Source organism: Arachis stenosperma, chromosome 4 (genome assembly GCF_014773155.1).
Source record: "Arachis stenosperma cultivar V10309 chromosome 4, arast.V10309.gnm1.PFL2, whole genome shotgun sequence".
NCBI classification, from domain to species: Eukaryota; Viridiplantae; Streptophyta; class Magnoliopsida; order Fabales; family Fabaceae; genus Arachis; species Arachis stenosperma.
In genome coordinates, this window is record NC_080380.1 from 115,142,546 (window position 1) to 115,155,926 (window position 13,381).

General features: G+C 41.7%; 1 non-coding gene across 1 annotated transcript; it reads left to right on the forward strand.

Annotated features, from left to right (window-relative positions):
* Positions 1-13,051: 13,051 nt before the first annotated feature.
* On the forward strand, positions 13,052-13,159 carry LOC130978349 (small nucleolar RNA R71). Its single transcript, XR_009085997.1, has one exon. It is a non-coding gene; the product is annotated as a small nucleolar RNA R71 (small nucleolar RNA).
* The last annotated feature ends 222 nt before the right edge of the window (positions 13,160-13,381 follow it).

The following is a 13,381-nucleotide window of genomic DNA, read 5'->3' on the forward strand; positions in this document are numbered from 1 at the left end:
ACTATCTGGATTCTGAGTTCTTAAAGAAGCCAATCATTCTGAATTTCAAGGGATAAAGTGAGATGCCAAAACTATTCAGAGGCAAAAAGCTAAAACCCCGCTCATCTAATTAATACTGATCTTCATAGATGTTTTTGGAGTTCATTGCATATTCTCTTCTTTTTATCTTGTTTGATTTTCAGTTGCTTGGGGACAAGCAACAATTTAAGTTTGGTGTTGTGATGAGCGGATAATTTGTACGCTTTTGGCATTGTTTTTAGTATGTTTTTAGTATATTTTAGTTAGTTTTTAGTATATTTTTATTAGATTTTAGTTAAAATTCACTTTTCTGGACTTTACTATGAGTTTGTGTGTTTTTCTGTGATTTCAGGTATTTTCTGGCTGAAATTGAGGGACTTGAGCAAAAATCTGATTCAGAGACTGAAAAGGACTGCAGATGCTGTAGGATTCTGACCTCCCTGCACTCGAAGTGGATTTTCTGGAGCTACAGAAGCCCAATTGGCGCGCTCTGAATGGCGTTGGAAAGTAGACATTCTGGGCTTTCCAGCAATATATGATAGTCCATACTTTGCCCAAGATTTGATAGCCCAAACCGGCGTTCAAAGTCACCTTCAGAATTCCCAGCGTTAAACGCCGGAACTGGCACCAAAGTGGGAGTTAAACGCCCAAACTGGCACAAAAGCTGGCGTTTAACTCCAAGAAGAGTCTCTACACGAAAATGCTTCAATGCTCAGCCCAAGCACACACCAAGTGGGCCCGGAAGTAGATTTTTATGTCATTTACTCATCTTTGTAATTCTTAAGCTACTAGTTCCCTATAAATATGACCTTTTACTATTGTATTTGACACCTTGGTAGCTATCTTTAGTCTTATGCTATCTTAGATCATTGGGAGGCTGGCCTCACGGCCATGCCTAGACCTTGTTCTTATGTATTTTCAACGGTGGAGTTTCTACACACCATAGATTAAGGTGTGGAGCTCTGATGTACCTCGAGTATTAATGCAATTACTATTGTTCTTCTATTCAATTCAGCTTGTTCTTGTTCCAAGATATCACTTGTTCTTCAACTTGATGAATGTGATGATCCGTGACACTCATCATCATTCTCACCTATGAACGTGTGACCGTCAATCACCTCCGTTCTACCTTAGATTGGGTGGATATCTCTTGGGTTCTTTAACCGGAATCTTCGTGGTATAAGCTAGAATTGATGACTGCATTCAAGAGAATCTGGAAAGTCTAAACCTTGTCTGTGGTATTCTGAGTAGGATTCAATGATTGAATGACTGTGACGAGCTTCAAACTTGCGATTGTGGGGCGTTAGTGACAGACGCAAAAGAATCACTGGATTCTATTCCGACATGATCGAGAACCGACAGCTGGATAGCCGTGCCGTGACAGGGTGCGTTGAACATTTCCACTGAGAGGACGGGACTGTAGTCATTGACAACGGTGATGCCCAACATACAGCTTGCCATGGAAAGGAGTAAGAAGGATTGGATGAAGACAGTAGGAAAGCAGAGAGACGGAAGGGACAAAGCATCTTCATACGCTTATCTGAAGTTCTCACCAATGAATTGCATAAGTATCTCTATCCTTATCTTATATTTTATGTTATCCTCCATAATCATTTGAGTCTTCCTGACTGAGATTTACAAGATGACCATAGCATGCTTCATACCAACAATCTCCGTGGGATCGACCCTTACTCGCGTAAGGTTTATTACTTGGACGACCCAGTGCATTTGCTGGTTAGTTGTGCGAAGTTGTGTTTATGCCATGGTATTGAACACCAAGTTTTTTGATTCATTACTGGGGATTATTTGAGTTGTGAAAAGTAGTGATCACAATTTCGTGCACCACCCCCATAAACGTGATCAAAGGATCATAAGGTAATCCAAAAATAGTCCAAAGATGTCTAATACAATAGTAAAATGTTCTATTTATACTAGACTAGTTACTAGGGTTTACAGAAATAAGTCTAAATACAGAAATCCACTTCCGGGGCCCACTTTGGTGTGTGCTTGGGCTGAGCTTGAGCTTTACACGTGCAGAGGCTTCTCTTGGAGTTAAACGCCAAGTTGTAAAGTGTTTTTGGCCTTTAACTTTGGTTTGTGACGTGTTTCTGGCGTTTTACTCCAGAATGCAGCATAGAACTGGTGTTGAGCGCCAGTTTGCGTCGTCTTGCTTCAAATAAAGTATATACTATTATATATTGCTGCAAAGCTCTAGATGTCTACTTTCCAACACTGTTGAGAACGCACCATTTGGAGTTTTGTAGCTCCAGAAAATTCATTTCGAGTGCAGGGAGGTCTGAATCCAACAACATCAGCAGTCCTTTTTCAGCCTGAATTAAATTTTTGCTCAGGTCCCTCAATTTCAGCCAGAAAATACCTGAAATCACAGAAAAACACGCAAACTCATAGTAAAGTCCAGAAAAGTGAATTTTGCATAAAAACTAATAAAAACATCCCTAAAAGTAGCTAGATCCTACTAGAAACTACCTAAAAACAATGCCAAAAAGCGTATAAATTATCCGCTCATCAATAGCCTGGCTTGTGGGCTTTTGAACTCTTTATTTTGCTGACTTTTGATACTTTTTTAGTTGCCGGTTTAGCAACTTTATTTTGATAAACAAAGTAATTTCCAGGCTTTGTGGGCTGAACTTAGTGGCTTCTGAAGCTAGCTATTATTATAACTTTTTTATATCATGTCTGTCTGCACTTGTCTTGGTATCCTCGTAGGCTTTGGGAGTGTTGGAACTCTGTCTGACATGATCGGATTGATTTTTTTACCTGATGCTATTTTTCAGTAGTTCGCCTTGTTTGAACTTTTTTTCAGGTCTTCATTAGGAATTATAATGCTGAGGTCGCCGACTTCTTCATGTCGGTTTTTATCCGAAGAGTTGTCAGTGACCCACTTTTAGGGGTTACTTTTGTAAAGTTATGTTTCGGGCTGGCTGTGTCTCGTCGGGCTACGTCGAGTTACTTTGTAATCCTCTTTCTTGGACTTTTGTTCAGGTCTCTTTCAGGGATTACCTTTGTAGCTTTATATTGTGGGCCGACTTTCGTCATGTCGGGACCTGTCGAGTTACTTGGTAATCCTCTTTCTTGGACCTTGTTCAGGTCTCTTTCAGGGATTACCTTCGTAACTTTATACTTCGGCCGACTTTGTCACGTTGGGCCCTGTCGAGTTACTTGGTAATCCTCTTTCTTGGACCTTGTTCAGGTTTCTTTCAGGGATTACCTTCGTAACTTTATACTTTGGGCCGACTTTGTCACGTCGGGCCCTGTCGAGTTACTTGGTAATCCTCTTTCTTGGACCTTGTTCAGGTCTCTTTCAGGGATTACCTTCGTAACTTTATACTTTGGGCCGACTTTGTCACATCGGGCCCTGTTGAGTTACTTGGTAATCCTCTTTCTTGGACCTTGTTCAGGTCTCTTTCAGGGATTACCTTCGTAACTTTATCGTGGGAGTCTGACTTCAACACGCCGGACTCTTCTAAGTTATAGTAATCCTCTTTTATAGGGCTGGCCAGACCTCTTTCCAGGGCTTTACTTATAACTTTGGTTGTTGTGGCTGGTCCGACTTCTTTATGCCGGCCAGTCTTCAAGTTATTTTATAGCAATCTATTTTATTAGGACCTCGTCAAGTCCTTTCTATGGATCACTTTCTATAACTTCTTGCATTATTCTGTTTTCATCTTTGCCGATTTTGTAGAGTTTGGGTTTTAACCCTCGTTTTCTCGACCTTTTAATGAATTTGGTTTTCATCTTTGGTCTTTATCGCGATCGCGCAGTGAATTTGATTTTCACTTTCTGTCGATCTGTAGTTTTATAATCGGGCGATGAATGTTTCAGAATAATGAGGCTTGAGCGTTTGTAGAAAATCTGAACAGATTTTATTAAAAGAAAATGCAGATATATACATGCAGGGGTTAATTTCCTAAGTCGGGTGATTTGTATGTCTTGGCTTGGCACCTCATTAAAAAACCTTTTCAGGAAAAAGAGTGCGCCTTGTCCAAGGTCCTTTATCATCCCTAGCTATAGTACCTTCTTAGGTTGCAGGCGTGCCATGACCTAGGAAGCTCTCGCCCGTCGAGTTCGGAAAGCCTGTAGTAACCCTTTCCCAGTACTTCTATGACTCGGTAGGGTCCTTTCTAGTTTGCTGCCAGCTTTCCTTCTCCAGGTCAAGTTGTTCCGATGTTGTTTCGGATTAGGATGAGGTCGCCCTCAACAAAGGCCCGCTGTATTACCTTTTGATTGTATCTGGAGGCCATCCGTTGTTTCAACGCCTCTTCCCTTATCCGAGCTCTTTCTCGGATTTCCGGAAGTAGGTCGAGCTCTTTCCTTTGAAGTTGGGAGTTGGCTTTTTTGCTATAATGGATCACTCTGGGTGATCCTTCTTCGACCTCCACTGGGATCATTACCTCCATTCCGTAAGCTAATCGGAAAGGTGACTCCTTTGTAGTGGAATGTGGAGTTGTCCGATATGCCCATAGGACTTGCGGGAGCTCTTCAGCCCAGGCTCCTTTTGCATCTTGTAATCTCCGTTTTAACCCGGATAATATGACTTTGTTGGCAGTTTCAGCTTGTCCATTGGCTTGAGGGTGTTCGACAGAGGTGAATTGTTGTTTTATATTCAAGTCGGCCGCTAGCTTTCTGAAGCCTACATCTGTGAACTGGGTACCATTGTCTGTAGTGATAGAGTATGGAACTCCAAACCTGGTGACGATGTTTCTATATAGGAATTTTTGACTTCTTTGAGCAGTGGCGTTAGCTAGGGGTTCTGCCTCAATCCATTTTGTGAAGTAGTCTATTCCCACTATGAGGAATTTGACTTGTCCCGTTCCTTGAGGAAAGGGTTCGAGAAGATCGAGTCCCCATTTTGCGAATGGCCAAGGTGAGGTCTGGTGCACGAAATTGTGATCATCAATGGCGCCATCAACATGGTACGCTCAATTGCAATCTCAACTCTTTATCATAACTTCGCACAACTAACCAGCAAGTGCACTGGGTCGTCCAAGTAATAAACCTTACGCGAGTAAGGGTCGATCCCACGGAGATTGTTGGTATGAAGCAAGCTATGGTCACCTTGTAAATCTCAGTCATGCAGATTCAAATAGTTATGGATGATATATGAATAAAGCATAAAGATAGAGATACTTATGTAATTCATTGGTGAGAATTTCAGATAAGCGAATGGAAATGCTTTGTCCCTTTCGTCTCTCTGCTTTCCTACTGTCTTCATCCAATCCTTCTTACTCCTTTCCATGGAAAGCTATACGTTGGGCATCACCGTTGTCAGTGGCTACAGTCCCGTCCTCTCAGTGAAAATGTTTAACGCACCCTGTCACGGCACGGATAATCATCTGTCGGTTCTCAATCAAGTTGGAATAGAATCCATTGATTCTTTTGCGTCTGTCTCTAACGCCCAGCCTTCAGGAGTTTGAAGCTCGTCACAGTCATTCAATCATTGAATCCTACTCAGAATACCACAGACAAGGTTTAGACCTTCCGGATTCTCTTGAATGCCGCCATCAATTCTAGCTTATACCACGAAGATTCTGATTAAGGAATCCAAGAGATAAACATTCAAGCCTTGTTTGCTTGTAGAGCGGGAGTGGTTGTCAGGCATGCGTTCATAAGTGAGAATGATGATGAGCGTCACATAATCATCACATTCATCAAGTTCTTGAGTGCGAATGAATATCTTGGAATAAGAACAAGCTGAATTGAATAGAAGAACAATAGTAATTGCATTAATACTCGAGGTACAGCAGAGCTCCACACCTTAATCTATGGTGTGTAGAAACTCCACCGTTGAAAATACATAAGAACAAGGTCTAGGCATGGCCATGAGGCCAGCCCCCAAAATGTGATCAAAAGATTCAAAGATCTAAAGATGAAAATACAATAGTAAAAGGTCCTATATGTAGAGAACTAGTAGCCTAGGGTTTACAGAAATGAGTAAATGACATAAAAATCCACTTCTGGGCCCACTTGGTCTGTGCTTGGGCTGAGCATTGAAGCATTTTTGTATAGAGACTTTTCTTGGAGTTAAACGCCAGCTTTTGTGCCAGTTTGGGCGTTTAACTCCCATTCTTGTGCCAGTTCCGGCGTTTAACACCGGGCAGTTTTGAGCTGATTTGGAACGCCGGTTTGGGCCATCAAATCTCGGGCAAAGTATGGACTATTATACATTTCTAGAAAGCCCAGGATGTCTACTTTCCAACGTCATTGAGAACGCGCCAATTGGGCTTCTGTAGCTCCAGAAAATGTACTTCGAGTGCAGGGAGGTCAGAATCCAACAGCATATGCAGTCCTTTTCAGCCTCTGAATCAGATTTTTGCTCAGGTCCCTCAATTTCAGCCAGAAAATACCTGAAATCACAGAAAAATACACAAACTCATAGTAAAGTCCAGAAAAGTGAATTTTAACTAAAAACTAAAAAAAATATAATAAAAACTAACTAAAACATACTAAAAACATACTAAAAACAATGCCAAAAAGCGTATAAATTATTCGCTCATCACAACACCAAAATTAAATTGTTGCTTGTCCCCAAGCAACTGAAAATCAAATAAGATAAAGAGAAGAGAATATGCAATGAATTCCAAAAACATCTATGAAGATCAGTATTAATTAGATGAGCGGAGCTTTTAGCTTTTTGCCTCTGAACAGTTTTGGCATCTCACTCTATCCTTTGAAATTCAGAATGATTGGCTTCTATAGGAACTCAGAATCTAGATAGTGTTATTGATTCTCCTAGTTAAGTATGATGATTCTTGAACACAGCTACTTTATGAGTCTTGGCCGTGGCCCAAAGCACTCTGTCTTCCAGTATTACCACCGGATACATACATGCCACAGACACATAATTGGGTGAACCTTTTCAGATTGCGACTCAGCTTTGCTAGAGTCCCCAATTAGAGGTGTCCAGGGTTCTTAAGCACACTCTTTTTGCCTTGGATCACAACTTTATTTCTTTCTTTTTCTTTCTTTTTCTCTTTCTCTTTTTTTTTCGTTTTTTCTCTCTTTTTTTGTTGTATTCATTGCTTTTTCTTGCTTCAAGAATCATTTTTATGATTTTTCAGATCCTCAGTAACATGTCTCCTTTTTCATCATTCTTTCAAGAGCCAACCATTCATGAACAACAAATTCAAAAGACATATGCACTGTTTAAGCATACATTCAGAAAACAAAAGTATTGCCACCACATCAAAATAAATTAATCTGTTATAAAATTCAAAATTCATGCAATTCTTCTCTTTTTCAATTAAGAACATTTTTCATTTAAGAAAGGTGATGGATTCATAGGACATTCATAACTTTAAGGCATAGATACTAAGACACTAATGATCACAAGACACAAACATAGATAAACATAAGCATGATTTTTCGAAAAACAGAAAAATAAAGAACAAGGAAATTAAAGAACGGGTCCACCTTAGTGATGGCAGCTTGTTCTTCCTCTTGAAGATCTTATGGAGTGCTTGAGCTCCTCAATGTCTCTTCCTTGCCTTTGTTGCTCCTCTCTCATGATTCTTTGATCTTCTCTAATTTCATGGAGGAGGATGGAATGTTCTTGGTGCTCCACCCTTAGTTGTCCAATGTTGGAACTCAATTCTCCTAGGGAGGTGTTAATTTGCTCCCAATAGTTTTGTGGAGGAAAGTGCATCCCTTGAGGCATCTCAGGGATTTCATGATGAGTGGAATCTCTTGTTTGCTCCATCCTTTTCTTAGTGATGGGCTTGTCCTCATCAATGGGGATGTCTCCCTCTATGTCAACTCCAACTGAATAACAGAGGTGACAAATGAGATGAGGAAAGGCTAACCTTGCCAAGGTAGAGGACTTGTCCGCCACCTTATAAAGTTCTTGGGTTATAACCTCATGAACTTCTATTTCTTCTCCAATCATGATACTATGGATCATGATGGCCCGGTCTAGAGTCACTTCAGACCGGTTGCTAGTGGGAATGATTGAGCGTTGGATAAACTCCAACCATCCCCTAGCTACGGGCTTGAGGTCATGCCTTCTCAATTGAACCGGCTTCCCTCTTGAATCTCTCTTTCATTGAACGCCCTTTTCACAAATATCTGTGAGGACTTGGTCCAACCTTTGATCAAAGTTGACCCTTCTAGTGTAAGGGTGTTCATCTCCTTGCATCATGGGCAAGTTGAATGCCAACCTTACATTTTCCGGACTAAAATCTAAGTATTTTCCCCAAACCATTGTAAGCCAATTCTTTGGGTCCGGGTTCACACTTTGATCATGGTTCTTGGTGATCCATGCATTGGCATAGAACTCTTGAACCATTAAGATTCCGACTTGTTGAATAGGATTGGTAAGAACTTCCCAACCTCTTCTTCGAATCTCATGTCGGATCTCCGGATATTCACTCTTTTTGAGTTTGAAAGGGACCTCGGGGATCACCTTCTTCAAGGCCACAACTTCATAGAAGTGGTCTTGATGCACCCTTGAGATGAATCTCTCCATCTCCCATGACTCGGAGGTGAAAGCTTTTGCCTTCCCTTTCCTCTTTCTAGAGGTTTCTCCGGCCTTGGATGCAATAAATGGTTATGGAAAAACAAAAAGCAATGCTTTTACCACACCAAACTTAAAAGGTTTGCTCATCCTCGAGCAAAAGAAGAGAGAAGAGAGTAGAAGAAGAAGAAATAGAGGAGATGGAGATGGCTTTGTGGTTCGGCCAAAGGGGGAGAAGTAGTGTTTAGGCTGTGTGAAAATGAAGGAGTGAAGATGGGTTTATATAGGGGTGGAGAGAGGGGTAGGGTTCGACTATTGGAGGGTGGGTTTGGGAGGTAAAGTGGTTTAAATTTGAATGGTGAGGTAGGTGGGGTTTAATGAAGGATGGATGTAAGTGGTGAAGAGAAAGATGGAATTTGATAGGTGAGGGGTTTTTGGGGAAGAGTAGTAGAGGTGATTGGTGAATGGGTGAAGAAGAAGAGAGAGGGTGGTGGAGTAGGTGGGGATCCTGTGGGGTCCACAGATCCTGAGGTGTCAAGGAAAAGTCATCCCTGCACCAAGTGGCGAGCAAAATTGCTCTCTGTGCCAATTCTGGCGTTAAACGCCGGGCTGGTGCCCATTTCTGGCATTTAACGCCAGCTTCTTGCCCTTTCCTGGTGTTTAACGCCAGTCTGGTGCCCCTTTCTGGTGTTAAACACCAGAATGGTGCCAGACTGGGCGTTAAACGCCCATTTACTGCCCCTTACTGGCGTTTAAACGCCAGCAGGTTCTTCCTCCAGGGTGTGCTGTTTTTCTTTCTGTTTTTCATTCGGTTTTTGCTTTTTCCATTGATTTTGTGACTTTCCATGATCATCAACCTACAGAAAACATAAAATAACAAAGGAAAATAGATAAATATAACATTGGGTTGCCTCCCAACAAGCGCTTCTTTAATGTCAGTAGCTTGACAGAGGGCTCTCATGGAGCCTCACAGATACTCAGAGCAATGTTGGAACCTCCCAACACCAAACTTAGAGTTTGAATGTGGGGGTTCAACACCAAACTTAGAATTTGGTTGTGGCCTCCCAACACCAAACTTAGAGTTTGACTGTGGGGGCTCTGTTTGACTCTGTTTTGAGAGAAGCTCTTCATGCTTCCTCTCCATGGTGACAGAGGGATATCCTTGAGCCTTAAACACAAAGGATTCTTCATTCACTTGAATGATCAATTCTCCTCTGTCCACATCAATCACAGCATTTGCTGTGGCTAGGAAGGGTCTGCCAAGGATGATGGACTCATCCATGCACTTCCCAGTCTCTAGGACTATGAAATCAGCAGGGATGTAATGGTCTTCAATCTTTACCAGAACATCCTCTACAAGTCCATAAGCTTGTTTTCTTGAGTTATCTGCCATCTATAGTGAGATTCTTGCAGCTTGTACCTCAAAGATCCCTAGCTTCTCCATTACAGAGAGAGGCATGAGGTTTATGCTTGATCCTGGGTCACACAGAGCCTTCTTAAAGGTCATGGTACCTATGGTGCAAGGTATTGAAAACTTCTCAGGATCTTGTCTCTTTTGAGGTAATCTCTGCCTAGACAAGTCATCCAGTTCTTTGGTGAGCAAAGGAAGTTTGTTCTCCCAAGTCTCATTACCAAATAACTTGTCATTTAGCTTCATGATTGCTCCAAGGTATTTAGCAACTTGCTCTTCAGTGACATACTCATCCTCTTCAGAGGAAGAATACTCATCAGAGCTCATGAATGGCAGAAGTAAATCCATTGGAATTTCTATGGTCTTAGTGTGAGTCTCAGATTCTCATGGTTTCTCATTAGGGAACTCATTGGAGGCCAGTAGACGTCCCTTGAGGTCTTCCTCAGTGGCGCTCACTGCCTCTTCATCCTCTCCAAGTTCGGCCATATTGATGGCCTTACATTCTCCTTTTGGATTCTCTTTTGTATTGCTTGGAAGAGTACTAGGAGGGAGTTTAGTAATTTTCTTGCTCAGCTGTCCCACTTGTGCCTCCAAATTCCTAATGGAGGACCTTGTTTCAGTCATGAAACTTTGAGTGGTTTTGATTAGGTCAGAGACCATGGTTGCTAAGTAAGAGTGGCTCTGCTTAGAATTCTCTGTCTGTTGCTGAGAAGATGATGGAAAAGGCTTGCCATTGCTAAACCTGTTTCTTCCACCATTATTATTGTTGAAACCTTGTTGAGGTCTCTGTTGATCCTTCCATGAGAGATTTGGATGATTTCTCCATGAAGAATTATAGGTGTTTCCATAGGGTTCTCCCATGTAATTCACCTCTTCCATTGAAGGGTTCTCAGGATCATAAGCTTTTTCTTCAGATGAAGCATCCTTAGTACTGCCTGGTGCATTTTGCATTCCAAACAGACTTTGAGAAATCAAATTGACTTGCTGAGTCAATATCTTATTCTGAGCCAGTATTGGCATTGATGAGCGGATATTTTATACGCTTTTTGGGGGTAATTTCATGTAGATTTTAGTATGTTTTAATTAGTTTTCAATAGAATTCTATTAGTTTTTAAGCAAAAATCATATTTCTGGACTTTACTATGAGTGTGTGTATTTTTCTGTAATTTCAGGTATTTTCTGGCTGAAATTGAGGGAGCTGAGCAAAAATCTGACTTAGGCTGAAAAAGGACTGCTGATGTTGTTGGATCCTGACCTCCCTGCACTCGAAATGGATTTTCTGGAGCTACAGGAGTCCAATTGACGCGCTCTTAACGGCGTTGGAAAGTAGACATCCAGGGCTTTCCAGCAATATATAATAGTCCATACTTTGCGGAAGGATAGACGACGTAACTTGGCGTTGAACGCCAAGTTCATGCTGCTGTCTGGACCCTAACTACTAGCTCTAGATCAGGAGAGGAAAGAGCCCTCGGATTTACAAGCAATTGCTCTGGTATGCTAAACCACCAAACGGAGAATCCAATCCATAAGCAAGTTAGGAGCTCCCTTACATACGAATAAATGAGTGCCTCCTCTAACTCTTTGATTCAGGCGCTGTACATCACAAAAAAAACCCCTGCCTTCGATCTCAGAAAATAGGAATCTCTTCCTACTTCTCTTATTCTGAACGGGAATTGCTCCATATTCGCTGTAGGTGGAAGCCAAGGACCAATGGAATACATTCTATGTCGCTCGCCCTGCTTTCCCAAAGTGTACGCCGGGCAGGAAGTCGAATGGTGCAGGTGGATGTACTTATACTAGTTAAACGCCAGAAAAACGTCATGATCCGGAGTTGAACGCCCAAAACACGTCATAACCTGGAGTTTAACGCCAAGAAAGGCCTCTACTCGTGGATAGCTTTGATCTCAGCCCCAGCACACACCAAGTGGGCCCCAGAAGTGGATTTCTACACCAATTATCTTAGTTTACTCATTTTCTGAAAACCTAGGTTACTAGTTTACTATTTAAACAACTTTTACAGACATTTCTTGTACCTCATGACATTTTCAGATCTGAATTACATACTCTGTGACGGCATGAGTCTCTAAACTCCATTGTTGGGGGTGAGGAGCTCTGCAGCGTCTCGATGATTTAATACAATTCCTTTGTTTTCCATTCAAACACGCTTGTTCTTATCTAAGATGTTTATTCGCGCTTAATTGTGAAGAAGGTGATGATCCGTGACACTCATCACCTTCCTCAATCTATGAACGTGTGCCTGACAACCACCTCCGTTCTACATCAGACTGAATGAATATCTCTTAGATTCCCCAACAGAATCTTCGTGGTATAGGCCGGATTGATGGCGGCATTCATGAGAATCCGGAAAGTCTAAACCTTGTCTGTGGTATTCCGAGTAGGATTCTGGGATTGAATGACTGTGACGTGCTTCAAACTCCTGAGGGCTGGGCGTTAGTGACAGACGCAAAAGAATCAATGGATTCTATTCCAACCTGATTGAGAACCGACAGATGATTAGCCGTGCTGTGACAGAGCATAGGAACGTTTTCACTGAGAGGATGGGAAGTAGCCACTGACAACGGTGACACCCTACATAGAGCTTGTCATGGAAGGAATCTGCGTGTGAGAAGAGGATTTCAAGGAAGAGTTGAAGTCAAAGGACAAAGCATCTCCGAAACTCCAACATATTCCCCATTACTGCACAACAAGTAACATATTCCCCAGTCCTTTATAAACAAGTAACTCTATTGTTCAAGTAATCCAAATAACTTTGTTGACATCCTGACTAAGACAAATAAAATAAACATTGATTGCTTCAAGCCAATAATCTCCGTGGGATTGACCCTTACTCACGTAAGGTATTACTTGGACGACCCAGTGCACTTGCTGGTTAGTTGTGTGAATCACAAATTCGTGCACCAGGCATTCAGAGTATCAATCTCAAGAACTCCTTTCTTCTGATTTGTCCCATTGTTCACAGGATTCCTTTCAGAAGTGTACATGAATTGATTATTTGCAACCATTTCAATGAGCTCTTGAGCTTCTGTAGACATCTTCTTCAGATGAAGAGATCCTCCAGCAGAGCTATCCAGTGACATCTTGGATAGTTCAGAGAGACCATCATAGAAAATACCTATGATGCTCCATTCAGAAAGCATGTCAGAGGGACATTTTCTGATTAATTGTTTGTATCTTTCCCAAGCTTCATAGAGGTATTCTCCTTCCTTCTGTCTGAAGGTTTGGACTTCCACTCTAAGCTTACTCAATTTTTGAGGTGGAAAGAACTTTGCCAAGAAGGCATTGACTAGCTTTTCCCAAGAGTTCAGGCTTTCTTTAGGTTGTGAGTCCAACCATATCCTAGCTCTGTCTCTTACAGCAAAAGGGAATAGCATAAGTCTGTAGACCTCAGGGTTAACCCCATTAGTCTTGACAGTGTCACAGATTTGCAAGAATTCAGCTAAGAACTGATGAGGATCTTCCAA